We start from the raw sequence: 14,397 nt of genomic DNA on the forward strand, positions 1-14,397 counted from the left end.
GGTCCAGTTCCGGGATCCGGGCTCCGTGCCAGGGCCTCCCGGACAGTCTTCTCCACGTCCCAGGTTAGGGTAGCCACGATAGTGGACTCCAGTAAGATGGGTTCCGGTGGATCCGACAGCTCGGTCTTGACTTCCTGTTCGTGCACCCGGGACAGGGCATCCGATCTCTGGGTTTTGGTCCCGGGGCGGTAGGTGATCCGGAAGTCAAAACGGCCGAAAAACAGTGACCAGCGGGCTTGCCTGGGGTTCAGTCGCTTGGCGATCCTGATATACTCCAGGTTCCGGTGGTCAGTAAAAACCGTGAAAGGCACTGACGCTCGCTCCAGCAGGTGTCTCCACTCCTCAAGAGCCTCTTTCACCGCAAGGAGCTCTCGATTGCCCACGTTATAGTTCTGCTCTGCTGGGGTGAACCTGCGGGAAAAATAGGCACACGGGTGAAGAACCTTATCGGTCTCTCCACTCTGGGATAGCACGGCTCCTATCCCTGAGTCAGAGGCGTCCACTTCAACCACAAACTGGCGACTAGGATCGGGCTGCACCAAGACAGGTGCAGTCGAGAAGCGCTGTTTCAACTCCTTGAACGCGGCATCACACCGATCCGACCAGGTGAAGGGAACTTTTGGTGAGGTCAGGGCTGTCAGGGGGCTAACTACCTGACTATACCCCTTAATGAACCTCCTGTAAAAATTTGCGAAGCCGAGGAACTGTTGCAGCTTCCTACGGCTCGTAGGTTGGGGCCAGTCTCTCACCGCGGCGACCTTGGCCGGATCTGGTGCAACGGAGTTGGAGGAGATGATAAACCCCAGGAAGGACAAAGAGGTGCGGTGAAACTCACACTTCTCGCCCTTCACAAACAGCCGGTTCTCCAACAACCGCTGCAGGACCTGACGTACATGCCGTACATGGGTCTCAGGATCCGGAGAAAAGATGAGTATATCGTCCAGATATACGAAGACGAATCGGTGCAGGAAGTCCCGCAAGACGTCATTAACCAAAGCTTGGAACGTCGCAGGGGCGTTAGTGAGGCCGAACGGCATGACCAGGTACTCAAAATGACCTAACGGGGTGTTAAATGCCGTCTTCCATTCGTCTCCCTTCCGGATCTGAACTAGGTGGTATGCGTTCCTAAGATCCAACTTTGTGAAGATTTTGGCTCCATGCAGGGGGGTGAACACCGAATCCAACAAAGGCAACGGGTATCGGTTGCGAACCGTGATCTCGTTCAGCCCCCGGTAATCAATGCATGGACGAAGACCGCCATCTTTTTTGCCCACAAAAAAGAAACCTGCTCCCATCGGAGAGGTGGAGTTACGGATCAGCCCGGCAGCTAAGTAGGTAGGTCTCCATCTATTCGCGCTCAGGTCGGGAGAGGTTGTACAGCCTGCTGGACGGGAACTCCACACCTGGCAACAAATCGATGGCACAATCGTACGGACGGTGCGGGGGAAGGGTGAGTGCCCGATCCTTGCTGAAAACGTCCGCGAGATCGTGGTACTCAACCGGCACTGCCGATAGATTGGGGGGAACTTTGACCTGCTCCTTAGCCTGGGAACCGGGAGGAACCGAGGATCCCAAACACACCCGATGGCAGGTCTCGCTCCACTGTACCACCACCCCGGATGGCCAATCAATCCGGGGATTGTGTTTTAGCATCCAGGGGAACCCCAGAATCACACGGGAGGTAGAAGGAGTCACAAAAAACTCAATCTCCTCCCTATGATTCCCTGATACTACCAGAGTTACTGGTAGTGTCCTGTGTGTGATTAAAGGGAGTAGGGTGCCATCTAGTGCTCGCACCTGCAATGGTGAAGGGAGCGCCACCAGAGGGAGCCCTACCTCCCTGGCCCATCTGCTGTCTAGCAGATTCCCTTCTGACCCTGTGTCTACCAGTGCTGGGGCCTGAAGGGTTAAATCCCCGCTAAGGATTGTAACTGGGAGCCGTGTGGAAATGTGTGTGTGTCCCACGTGAATTTCTTGGCCCACCCTAAGCCCAGTTTGTAGGGGCGGGCGTTGGTGTTTAACCGTTCGGGGCAATTACTCAATTGGTGCTCCATTGAGCCACAAACAAAACACGCCCCGCGGGGAAGCCTCCTCTGTCTATTCGGTGGTCTGAATGTGGCCCTGCTCGTGTCCATAGCTTCGTCAGCAGGGGGAGCTGTCGCCCCACGGGACGTAGAGGCCAGGGAGCGTGGGAAGGGCGGACCTTTTTCGGACCCGGAAGGAAGAGGGACGGCGCGCGCCCGGCCACGCCCTTCGTCTCGTTCCCGACGGCGTTCCTCCAACCGATTGTCTAACCATATAACAAGATCGATAAGCCCATCTAATTCCCGCGGTTCATCCTTGGCCACTAGGTGCTCCTTCAGGACCGATGACAGTCCGTTTACGAAGGCGCGGTGCGCAGCGTTATTCCAGCCAGACCTCGCAGCCGCGATGCGGAAGTCGACTGCATAAGCGGCTGCGCTCCGGCGTCCCTGTCTCATTGACAGCAGCACAGTTGAAGCGGTCTCTCCCCTGTTAGGGTGATCAAACACTGTTCTGAACTCCCTCACAAACCCAGTGTACGTGTGAAGGAGCTGTGAATTTTGCTCCCAAAGCGCCGTAGCCCAAGCGCGTGCCTCTCCCCGAAGCAGAGTAATCACATAAGCTATTTTGCTAGCGTCTGATGCGTACATGACGGGACGTTGTGCGAAGACGAGCGAACACTGCATGAGAAAGTCCGCGCACGTCTCCACACAACCTCCGTACGGCTCTGGAGGGCTTATGTATGCTTCAGGGGATGGTGGGAGGGGTTGTTGAACCACCACTGGAACATTCATATCCTGCACAGGGTCGGCAGGAGGAGGAGCTGCAGCAGCGCCCTGAGCGCTCGCCGCCACTTGCGCGGAGAGAGCCTCCACCCTGCGGTTCAGGAGGATGTTTTGCTCGGTCATTTGATCCAACCGAGCCGTAAAGGCGGTGAGAATGTGCTGTAGCTCACCAATCACGCCTCCTGCAGACGCCTGCGCTCCCTGCTCTCCCATTGGTCGTTCAACAGCCGGGTGACGCCCCTCGGAGTCCATGACGCTGGCCGAGATATCCTGTTGGGAAAGTGTAGTGACACGGACTCACAACAGGGGGCGTAAATGAACGGACAATAGAAGGAGTTAAATTAGAACACTTTACTGTTGTGAATGCCACAACCAAACACAGCAGATTACAGAATGTATATAAGTCAGTCAATAAAGGTGTCGTGTGGGCAGGCTCGACGATAGGAGACGCCCGTCTGGAAACGAACCGGAACCACACGATTTCCACCGCCACCGTCTCGGGACATGTCCACATCACTGTATATGTCTTGGACTTCATTTCCATCAATTGTTAAGAAATACAAGCCTACAAACAAAAGTCATCAAGATACCATGAAAACTCAAGGAGTTACAGGCTTCCCTGGATGTGAGCAACTGGGGAAACTTCATTCCTTACTGCGTGTCATCTAAAGCATTTATCCATAATGCGAGAGGAAGGGCAAAGTGGTCATTTAAATGGAGGTACCAGGTGTTTCAAGATTGGAAATAGAGATTCCACTTGGAATCACTATGGAAAAAGAGTTAAAATCTGGATGCACAATTATCCACAGGAAGCATGAGGTATTACAGATGACCCAGTGAGTTTGGAGCCTCTGAGTTGCTGGGGGCTCGCTGACTGCATAATTGAAAATCATTCAGACAGCTGTACAGTTTAACCCTGGAGGACCATGGTGGTTGTTGCTAACTGAAAGGTTGGCATGCACAGACACTTAAATTATTCTGCTGATGCTGTGTGCATCAATGTGATCATTAAAAAGACATCTTTACAAAATGGCGCAATAGTTCCATGTTTTACTCATCATTAAACATCCACATCTGGCCTGAAGTATAATGAAGAGCACTGCACTGGCTTGTTGCATTCCTGAACATTTCTCCAACATCAGCAGTGTTGTTAGTACTGAAAACTGCTCATCACCTCAATGCCATCTAGTATGAGATCATCCCTGTAGTGAGTGCTGTTGGAATGTGATACTTGTATGTATGGGTTGTGATCTTAAGGAAGTAATGGATCTCTCTGAACAACTGAAGCCCAAACCTGTTTCCTTCCTCCATGCAGAAGGTTGGAATAGTGTGGATGTCTCCTCCCTCTTGGAAACAGATGCATTATTGATGGGTGGGTGATTGGGAACTCAATTACAGTGAGATTACTGTACTGGCAGACTTTGGGCTACTGCGGCCATGTCAGAACAATTGAATTAGAGCACAGGAGGAGGGAAAGTGTCCTTCAGAGACGCCTCTCTTCTATCCACAGACTTCCTGTGGATCCCAAACGGCCACAGCCTAGTTCATTATTTGACAGATAACTGTCCTACCAACTGGTGCTGGAGCTGTGCAAAGTAACAATCAAAAGCTTTTTAAACCTTCAAACATATCCGGACAAGTTGACACAGTTGTATAGTCTATGTGAGTTGCTTTTGTTTTTCCTCTGTACACTCACATTTGTGTATTCCTGTGGATAATTCGATGCATGAAATGACAGCTGCTCTCCTTTTAATACAGAAGTAGATGCAATGATGAGAAAGGTACAGAATGCGAATGTATGTGCATAAATATTGGCATTTTACTACATCTCATTCATATAACACGGGCTGCCTGAATGAGAATTGTGCCTTGCAGGGTTGTATGCTATTACAAGTTTAATGTGAAATCTGGATCGAAGAAGATGAGAAGAGACCTCGGCATTTGAAATGGAAGCATTCATCTTACGTTCTGTTGATCAGCACATGTGCTCAAAGGAAAGGAAAAAGCAAAACAAGACAAGCTGATGTCTAAGAAGAGAAATCATTTTACGACAGCAGAGGGAAAGGTGGTTTATCTGTTGGTGTAGTACAGCTGGCTGCACAGGCCTTTTCTTTATTGCTTTCATCACTGAGATTAGGTTCTGTTACCATCACATTTCTGCTCCTAGAATGCTGTCTTGGAAGTAGAGCTGAAATGTTTCATCAAATTTTTGTCATTAATACCTTACCAACAACGTTTTTACAAAGTTTTACAGAGCTGAAGAAACAGAAAACAGGAATTTAAACATCTTCTGCATCAGTTCAGGCATGGGATCTCACGGTCAGTGCACTATCCCGTTGTCTTTAGTTACCACTCCTGCGCATTTCCCTCTGCACCTCGGACAGAGAGAAAAAGAGCAGAATCACTCTTGTTTAACTAATAGGGGAAGCAGGCAACAGTTTGGGTGAACCCACAAGTATTTTGTGTGGCAGTACTTCTGCTTTCCATGGGATGATTGCAGAACCAAGTATTGTGCAAAGTACATCATACCATAAAGAGGAACCTAAACCCTTTCCACCACTTAAGACACAACTTAGTACGAATGAAAATAGTTTGACCATAGTTTTGAAAGCTGGTGACAGATTGATTACTTCCCAGAGATTATCCAACAGTTTATCAAATATCTAAATATTTCCCAATATCAGCCTCACTTGGAAGCTTTTTCTAACAGTCACTTACAGATTTCTTTTATCATTTGTGAGGAAAACCCATGATCCTGAACAAGGTTTTCCAATTCTTGAGTGTCGTCTTCTATTGTTTCTCTATCAGTGTGTCAGTAAAAAAAACACTCTTGAAAGAGAACATTGTTCAGGTTTGCGTTGTCACTGGAGACGGGAGTATAGCGAGGATTAGGTAGACAACAGGCAGCTTTCACCAGGCTCCTGCTTTGTCCAGGTCTTCTCCAACAGACTGAACACTTTAGAAAAGACACCCTGGTGAGCCGTGCCCTGCTCAGTGGCCCCTAGTTCCCTGAACACTGGGCACACGTTACACCCCAGAGAAAATAGGTTAATAAGGAGTGGAAAATAGTCATTAGCTCCTTACCAACCTCTGCCAGTGGAAGAGAAAAGAGAAGCACCAACAGCCAATCAGGAACTATTGGAGTTTGTAGCAAACACGAGGGGAAACACATATGCTTTTCTCAGTTTGATAAAATAATGCAAAAAAAGGCATTATTTTCTGTCATAATCACATTAAAGTAAAGTGGACAACATTTTGGGATGATTGGAATTGTTTCCAGAATTGTCATTATTTATGGTCAGTGCCTTTGGTCCTGTCTCCACTTCTGTACTGAGCTCCTGCTCTCTGTGCTTATTATATGACAGCCACATGTGCGGTTTGTGGATTCACACAGTCATGCATGCACAAATGCACATTAGGGTTTTCAAATTTATAAAGCAACTATCACTACCTCCACACAGGAGGACTGACTCATTTGTATGCAGATGACAGATTCCCTTCATGCATCCATCCATCCATCCATGCATCCAAGATGAAATTCATTTCCTGGACATCTTTTCAACTACATGTACAGTGAGGAAAATAAGTATTTGAACACCCTGCGATTTTGCAAGTTCTCCCACTTAGAAATCATGGAGGGGTCTGAAATTTTCATCTTAGGTGCATGTCCACTGTGAGAGACATAATCTAAAAAAAAAAAGAAAAATCCAGAAATCACAATGTATGATGTTTTAATAATTTATTTGTATGTTACTGCTGCAAATAAGTATTTGAACCCCTGTGAAAATCAATGTTAATATTTGGTACAGTAGCCTTTGTTTGCAATTGCAGAGGTCAAACATTTCCTGTAGTTTTTCACCAGGTTTTCACACACTGCAGCAGGGATTTTGGTCCACTCCTCCATACAGATCTTCTCCAAATCTATCAGATTTGGAGTTTTGGCTCTCTCCAAAGATTTTCTATTGAGTTCAGGTCTGGAGACTGGCCAGGCCACTCCAGGACCTTGACATGCTTCTTACGGAGCCCTTCCTTAGTTGGCCTGGCTATGTGTTTGGGGTCATTGTCATGCTGGAAGACCCAGCCATGACCCATCTTCAATGCTCTTACTGAGAGAAGGAGGTTGTTTGCCAAAATCTCACAATACATGACCCCATCCATCCTCCCTTCAATACGGTGCAGTCGTCCTGTCCCCTTTGCAGAAGAGCACTCCCAGAGTATGATGTTTCCACCCCCATGCTTCATGGTTGGGATGGTTTTCTTGGGGTTGTTCTCATCCTCTAAACATGGTAAGTGGAGTTGATTACAAAATGCTCTGTTCTGGTCTCATCTGACCACATGACCTTCTCCCATGCCTCCTCTGGATCATCCAGATGGTCATTGGTGAACTTCACACGGGCCTGGACATGTGCTGGCTTGAGCAGGGTGACCTTGCTGCCCTGCAGGATTTTAAACCATGACAGCATCATGTGTTACTAATGTAATGTTTGTGACTGTGGTCCCAGCTCTCTTCAGGTCATTGACCAGGTCCTCCTGTGTAGTTCTGAGCTTTCTCAGAATCATCCTTACCCCACAAAGTGAGATCTTGCATAGAATCCCAGACCGAGGGAGATTGACAGTCATCTTGTGTTTCTTCCACTTTCTAATAAATAATCATAACAGTGGTTGTCTTCTACCAAGCTGCTTCCCTGTTGTCCTGTAGTCCATCCCAGCCTTTGTGCAAGTCTACAGTTTTGTCTCTGGTGTCCTTAGACAGCTCATTAGTCTTGGCTATGGTGGACAGGTTGGAGTGTGATTGACTGAGTGTGTGAACAGGTGTCTTTTATACAGGTAACAAGTTCAAACAGGTGCAATTAATACAGGTAAAGAGTGCAGAATAAGAGGGCTTCTTAAAGAAAAATGAACAGGTCTGTGAGAGCCAGAATTTTTGCTGGTTGGTAGGTGTTCAAATACTTATTTGCAGCAGTAACATACAAATAGTATGTCCCTTCGGCTGCTCTCTTGTTTTTGCACTTGGGGTCACCACAGCAAATCCAAGGTGGATCTGCATGTTGAATTGGCCAAGCGCATTAACCACTTGGCCACCACCCCTACATAGCAGTAACATACAAATAAATTATTTAAAAAAATCATACATTGTGATTTCCAGATTTTTTTTTAGATTATGTCTCTCACAGTGGACAGCACCTAAGATGAAAATTTCAGACCCCTCCATGATTTTTTACATGGGAGAACTTGCAAAATTACAGGGTGTTCAAATACTTATTTTCCTCACTGTATTTCTATCAACAGTTACTGGTTCTATTGAGTGAGTTTTTATTCACATCTAACTGTACTACTCTGTATGCTTGTAAACAAGTGATAGGTTTATCAGATTTAAGTGTGAGATATTCTTAGTTGTACAACCCCTGGCAATAATTATGGAATCACCGGCCTCGGAGGATGTTCATTCAGTTGTTTAATTTTGTAGAAAAAAAGAAGATCACAGACATGACACAAAACTAAAGTCATTTCAAATGTCAACTTTCTGGCTTTAAGAAACACTATAAGAAATCAAGAAAAAACAAATTGTGGCAGTCAGTAACGGTTACTTTTTTAGACCAAGCAGAGGGAAAAAAAATATGGACTCACTCAATTCTGAGGAATAAATTATGGAATCACCATGTAAATTTTCATCCCCAAAACTAACATCTGCATCAAATCAGATCTGCTCGTTAGTCTGCATCTAAAAAGGAGTGATCACACCTTGGAGAGCTGTTGCACCAAGTGGACTGACATGAATCATGGCTCCAAGACGAGAGATGTCAATTCAAACAAAGGAGAGGATTATCAAACTCTTAAAAGAGCGTAAATCATCACGAAATGTTGCAAAAGATGTTGGTTGTTCACAGTCAGCTGTGTCTAAACTCTGGACCAAATACAAACAACATGGGAAGGTTGTTAAAGGCAAACATACTGGTAGACCAAGGAAGACATCAAAGCGTCAAGACAGAAAACTTAAAGCAATATGTCTCAAAAATTGAAAATGCACAACAAAACAAATGAGGAATGAATGGGAGGAAACTGGAGTCAACATCTGTGACCGAACTGTAAGAAACCCATCCATCCATCCATCCATTTTCCTCCACTTTATCCGGAGTCGGGTCGCGGGGGCAGCAGCTCAAGCATAGCCGCCCAGACCTCCCGATCCACACACACCTCCTCCAGCTCTGGCTTTAAGAAACACTATAAGAAATCAAGAAAAAACAAATTGTGGCAGTCAGTAACGGTTACTTTTTTAGACCTCCCGATCCACACACACCTCCTCCAGCTCCTCCGGGGGAACCCCAAGGCATTCCCAAGCCAGCCGAGAGATGTAGTCCCTCCAGCGTGTCCTGGGTCTTCCCTGGGGCCTCCTCCCAGTGGGACGTGCCCGGAACACCTCTACAGCGAGGCGTCCAGGGGAGAATCCGGAAAAAAAGATGCCCTAGCCACCTCAACTGACTCCTTTCGACGTGGAGGAGCAGTGGCTCAACTCCGAGCTCTTCCCGAGTGACCGAGCTGCTCACCCTATCTCTAAGGGAGCGCCCAGCCACCCTGCGGAGGAAACTCATCTTGGCCGCTTGTACTCGCGATCTCGTTCTTTCGGTCATGAGCCAAATCTCATGACCATAGGTGAGGAACGGAACGTAGATCGATCGGTAAATCGAGAGCTTTGCCCCCCTACTCAGCTCTCTCTTCACCACGACGGTCCGATACAGCGACCGCATCACTGCAGATGCTGCACTGATCCGTCTATCGATCTCACGCTCCATCCATCACTCACTCGTGAACAAGACCCCGAGATATTTAAACTCCTCCACTTGAGGCAAGGACACTCCACCGACCTGAAGAGGGCAAAGCACCTTTTTCCGGTCGAGAACCATGGTCTCGGATTTGGAGGTGCTGATTTTGGAGGTGCTTCACACTCGGCTGCAAACCGCCCCAGTGCACGCTGAAGGTCCTGATTTGACGAAGCCAACAGAACCACATCGTCCGCAAACAGCAGAGACGAGATTCTGTGGTTCCCAAACCAGACCCCCTCTACACCCTGGCTGTGCCTAGAAATTCTGTCCATAAAAATAATGAACAGAACCGGTGACAAAGGGCAGCCCTGGCGGAGGCCAACGTGCACTGGAAACAGGTTTGACTTACTACCGGCAATGCGAACCAAGCTCCTGCTGCTGTTGTACAGGGACCGGATAGCCCTTAGCAAAGGACCTCGGACCCCGTACCCCCAGAGCACTCCCCACAGGGTGCGCCGAGGGACACGGTCGAACGCCTTCTCCAGATCCACAAAACACATGTGGACTGGTTGGGCAAACTCCCATGAACCCTCAAGCACCCGATGGAGCGTGTAGAGCTGGTCCAGTGTGCCGCGACCAGGAGGAAAACCACACTGCTCCTCCTGAATCCGAGGTTCAACCATCTGTCGAATTCTCCTCTCCAGTACTCTGGAATAGACCTTACCGGGGAGGCTGAGGAGTGTGATCCCCCTATAGTTGGAACACACCCTCCGGTCCCCCTTCTTAAACAGAAGGACCTCCATCCCGGTCTGCCAATCCAGAGGCACTGTCCCCGATCGCCACGCGATGTTGCAGAGGTGTGTCAGCCAAGACAGCCCCATCCAGAGACTTAAGGTACTCAGGACGGATTTCATCCACCCCAGGAGCCCTGCCACCGAGGAGCTTTCTAACCACCTCGGTGACTTCGGCCTGGGTAATGGATGAGTCCGCCTCCGAGTCCCCCAGTCTCTGCTTCCTCTTCGGAAGACGTGACGATGGGATTGAGGAAATCCTCGAAGTACTCCTTCCACCACCTGACAACATCCCCAGTCAGGGTCAACAGCTCCCCACCTTCCGCCTCCTGAGGCGTTGGACGGTTTGCCAGAATCTCTTCGAGGCCGACCGATAGTCCTCCTCCATAGCCTCCCCGAACTCCTCCCAGACCCGGGTTTTTGCCTCTGCGACCGCACGGGCTGCGGCACACTTGGCCTGCCGGTACCTATCAGCTGCTTCTGGGGTCCCACCTACCAACAAAGATAAGTAGGACTCCTTCTTCAGGTTGATGGCATCCCTTACTTCCGGTGTCCACCACCGGGTTCGGGGATTGCCGCCGCGACAGGCACCAGAGACTTTGCGACCACAGCTACGAGCAGCCGCATCGACAATGGAGGTGGAGAACATGGTCCACTCGGACTCCATGTCTCCAACCTCCCCCGGGATCTAGGAGAAGCTCTCCCGGAGGTGGGAGTTGAAGACCTCGCTGACACGATACGTTTGGGCCTGCCAGGTCTTACCGGCTTCCTACCCACCCAGCAGATCCAACTCACCACCAGGTGGTGATCAGTCGACAGCTCTGCCCCTCTCTTCACTCGAGTGTCTGAGACACGTGGCCGAAGGTCAGTTGATACGACTACAAAGTCGATCATCGACCTCCGGCTCAGGGTGTCCTGGTGCCACGTGCACTTATGGACACCCTTGTGCTCGAACATGGTGTTCGTGATGGACAAACTGTACCTAGCACAGAAGTCCAACAACTGAACACCACGGGGAGGCCGTGCTTCCCGATCACCCCCCTCCAGGTCTCACTGTCGCCGCCCACGTGGGCGTTGAAATCCCCCAGGAGAACAATGGAGTCCCCAGTCGGAGTGCTATCTAGTACCCCTCTCAGGGACTCCAGGAAGGTCGGGTACTCTGCACTGCTGCTCGGCCCGTAGGCCGAGACAACGGTGAGAGACCTGTCCCCGACCCGAAGGTGTAGGGACGCGACCCTCTCGTTCACTGGAGTGAACTCCAACACTTGGCGACTGAGCTGGCGAGCAATAAGCAATGCAACCCCAGCTCTCTGCCTCTCCCCGTGGGCGACGCCAGAAAAATGAAGCGTCCAGCCCCTCTCCAGGAGTTGGGTATCAGAGCCCAAGCTGTGCATGGAGGTGAGCCCGACTGTCTCTAGTCGGTATCTCTCAACCTCCCGCACAAGCTCAGGCTCCTTCCCCCCTAGCGAGGTGACATTCCATGTCCCAACAGCCAGGGGCTGTGAGCATGGACCGGGCCTCCGGGCCACCCGCCCTCGACCGCCACCCAAGCCTTTCTGCACCCGACCCCCATGGCCCCCTCTGCAGGTAGTGAACCCACAGGAGGGCGGGCCCACGTCACTCTTTCGGGCTGAGCCCGGCCGGGCCCCATGGGCTAAGGCCCAACCACCAGGCGCTCGCGCGTGAGCCCCAACCCCAGGCCTGGCTCCAGGGTGGGACCCCGGCTCCGCCATACCGGGCGAAGTCACGGTCCTTGATCTTTTACTGGTCATGGAGGTTCTGAACTGCCCTTAGTCTGACCCGTCACCTAGGACCTGTTTGCCTTGGGAGACCCTACATGGAGCACAAAGACCCCGACAACATAGCTCCTAGGATCATCCGGGTACGTAAACTCCCCCACCACGATAAGGTGGCAGCTAGAGGGGGAGAAACTGCCTAAAGGAAATGGGATTTACATACAGAAAAGCTCAACGAGGCCGGTGATTCCATAATTTTTGCCAGGGGTTGTAGTTGACCGTAGACTGTACACTGTGTTGGACAAACCCTCCATGACGTCACCTCTAAGTCTTCTGGAAAGCAGTTTTGAAGCTCAAATAGGGAGGTTCCAAATGTTGGCAGCTTGGTAGTAAGTGCTGACTCTAATTAATTCCCAGTCAACTGATAAATGGGTAAAGTGGTGACATGTGGACAAGACCATCATCAAATCAAATCAAATCAATTTTATTTATATAGCGCCAAATCACAACAAAAAGTTGCCCCAAGGTGCTTTATATTGTAAGGCAAAGCCATACAATAATTACGGAAAAACCCCAACGGTCAAAACGACCCCCTGTGAGCAAGCACTTGGCGACAGTGGGAAGGAAAAACTCTCTTTTAACAGGAAGAAACCTCCAGCAGAACCAGGCTCAGGGAGGGGCAGTCTTCTGCTGGGACTGGTTGGGGCTGAGGGAGAGAACCAAGAAAAAGACATGCTGTGGAGGGGAGCAGAGATCAATCACTAATGATTAAATGCAGAGTGGTGCATACAGAGCAAAAAGAGAAAGAAACACTCAGTGCATCATGGGAACCCCCCAGCAGTCTAAGTCTATAGCAGCATAACTAAGGGATGGTTCAGGGTCACCTGATCCAGCCCTAACTATAAGCTTTCGCAAAAAGGAAAGTTTTAAGCCTAATCTTAAAAGTAGAGAGGGTGTAATCCTGCAGTCTGAGAGCGAAGTGCTCTATTGGGGTGATATGGTACTATGAGGTCCCTAAGATAAGATGGGACCTGATTATTCAAATCCTTATAAGTAAGAAGAAGAATTTTAAATTCTATTCTAGAATTAACAGGAAGCCAATGAAGAGAGGCCAGTATGGGTGAGATATGCTCTCTCCTTCTAGTCCCTGTCAGTACTCTAGCTGCAGCATTTTGAATTAACTGAAGGCTTTTCAGGGAACTTTTAGGACAACCTGATAATAATGAATTACAATAGTCCAGCCTAGAGGAAATAAATGCATGAATTAGTTTTTCAGCATCACTCTGAGACAAGACCTTTCTAATTTTAGAGATATTGCGCAAATGCAAAAAAGCAGTCCTACATATTTGTTTAATATGCGCATTGAATGACATATCCTGATCAAAAATGACTCCAAGATTTCTCACAGTATTACTAGAGGTCAGGGTAATGCCATCCAGAGTAAGGATCTGTTTAGACACCATGTTTCTAAGATTTGTGGGGCCAAGTACAATAACTTCAGTTTTATCTGAGTTTAAAAGCAGGAAATTAGAGGTCATCCATGTCTTTATGTCTGTAAGACAATCCTGCAGTTTAGCTAATTGGTGTGTGTCCTCTGGCTTCATGGATAGATAAAGCTGGGTATCATCTGCGTAACAATGAAAATTTAAGCAATGCTGTCTAATAATACTGCCTAAGGGAAGCATGTATAAAGTGAATGAAACTGGTCCTAGCACAGAACCTTGTGGAACTCCATAATTAACCTTAGTCTGTGAAGAAGATTCCCCATTTACATGAACAAATTGTAATCTATTAGATAAATATGATTCCAACCACCGCAGCGCAGTGCCTTTAATACCTATGGCATGCTCTAATCTCTGTAATAAAATTTTATGGTCAGCAGTATCAAAAGCAGCACTGAGGTCTAACAGAACAAGCATAGAGATGAGTCCACTGTCTGTGGCCATAAGAAGATCATTTGTAACCTTCACTAATGCTGTTTCTGTACTATGATGAATTCTAAACCCTGACTGAAACTCTTCAAATAGACCATTCCTCTGCAGATGATCAGTTAGCTGTTTTACAACTACCCTTTCAAGAATTTTTGAGAGAAAAGGAAGGTTGGAGATTGGCCTATAATTAGCTAAGATAGCTGGGTCAAGTGATGGCTTTTTAAGTAATGGTTTGATTACTGCCACCTTAAAAGCCTGTGGTACATAGCCAACTAATAAAGATAGATTGATCATATTTAAGATCGAAGCATTAATTAATGGTAGGGCTTCCTTGAGCAGCCTGGTAGGAATGGGGTCTAATAGACATGTTG

Source organism: Thalassophryne amazonica, chromosome 6 (assembly GCF_902500255.1).
Source record: "Thalassophryne amazonica chromosome 6, fThaAma1.1, whole genome shotgun sequence".
NCBI lineage: Eukaryota > Metazoa > Chordata > Actinopteri > Batrachoidiformes > Batrachoididae > Thalassophryne > Thalassophryne amazonica.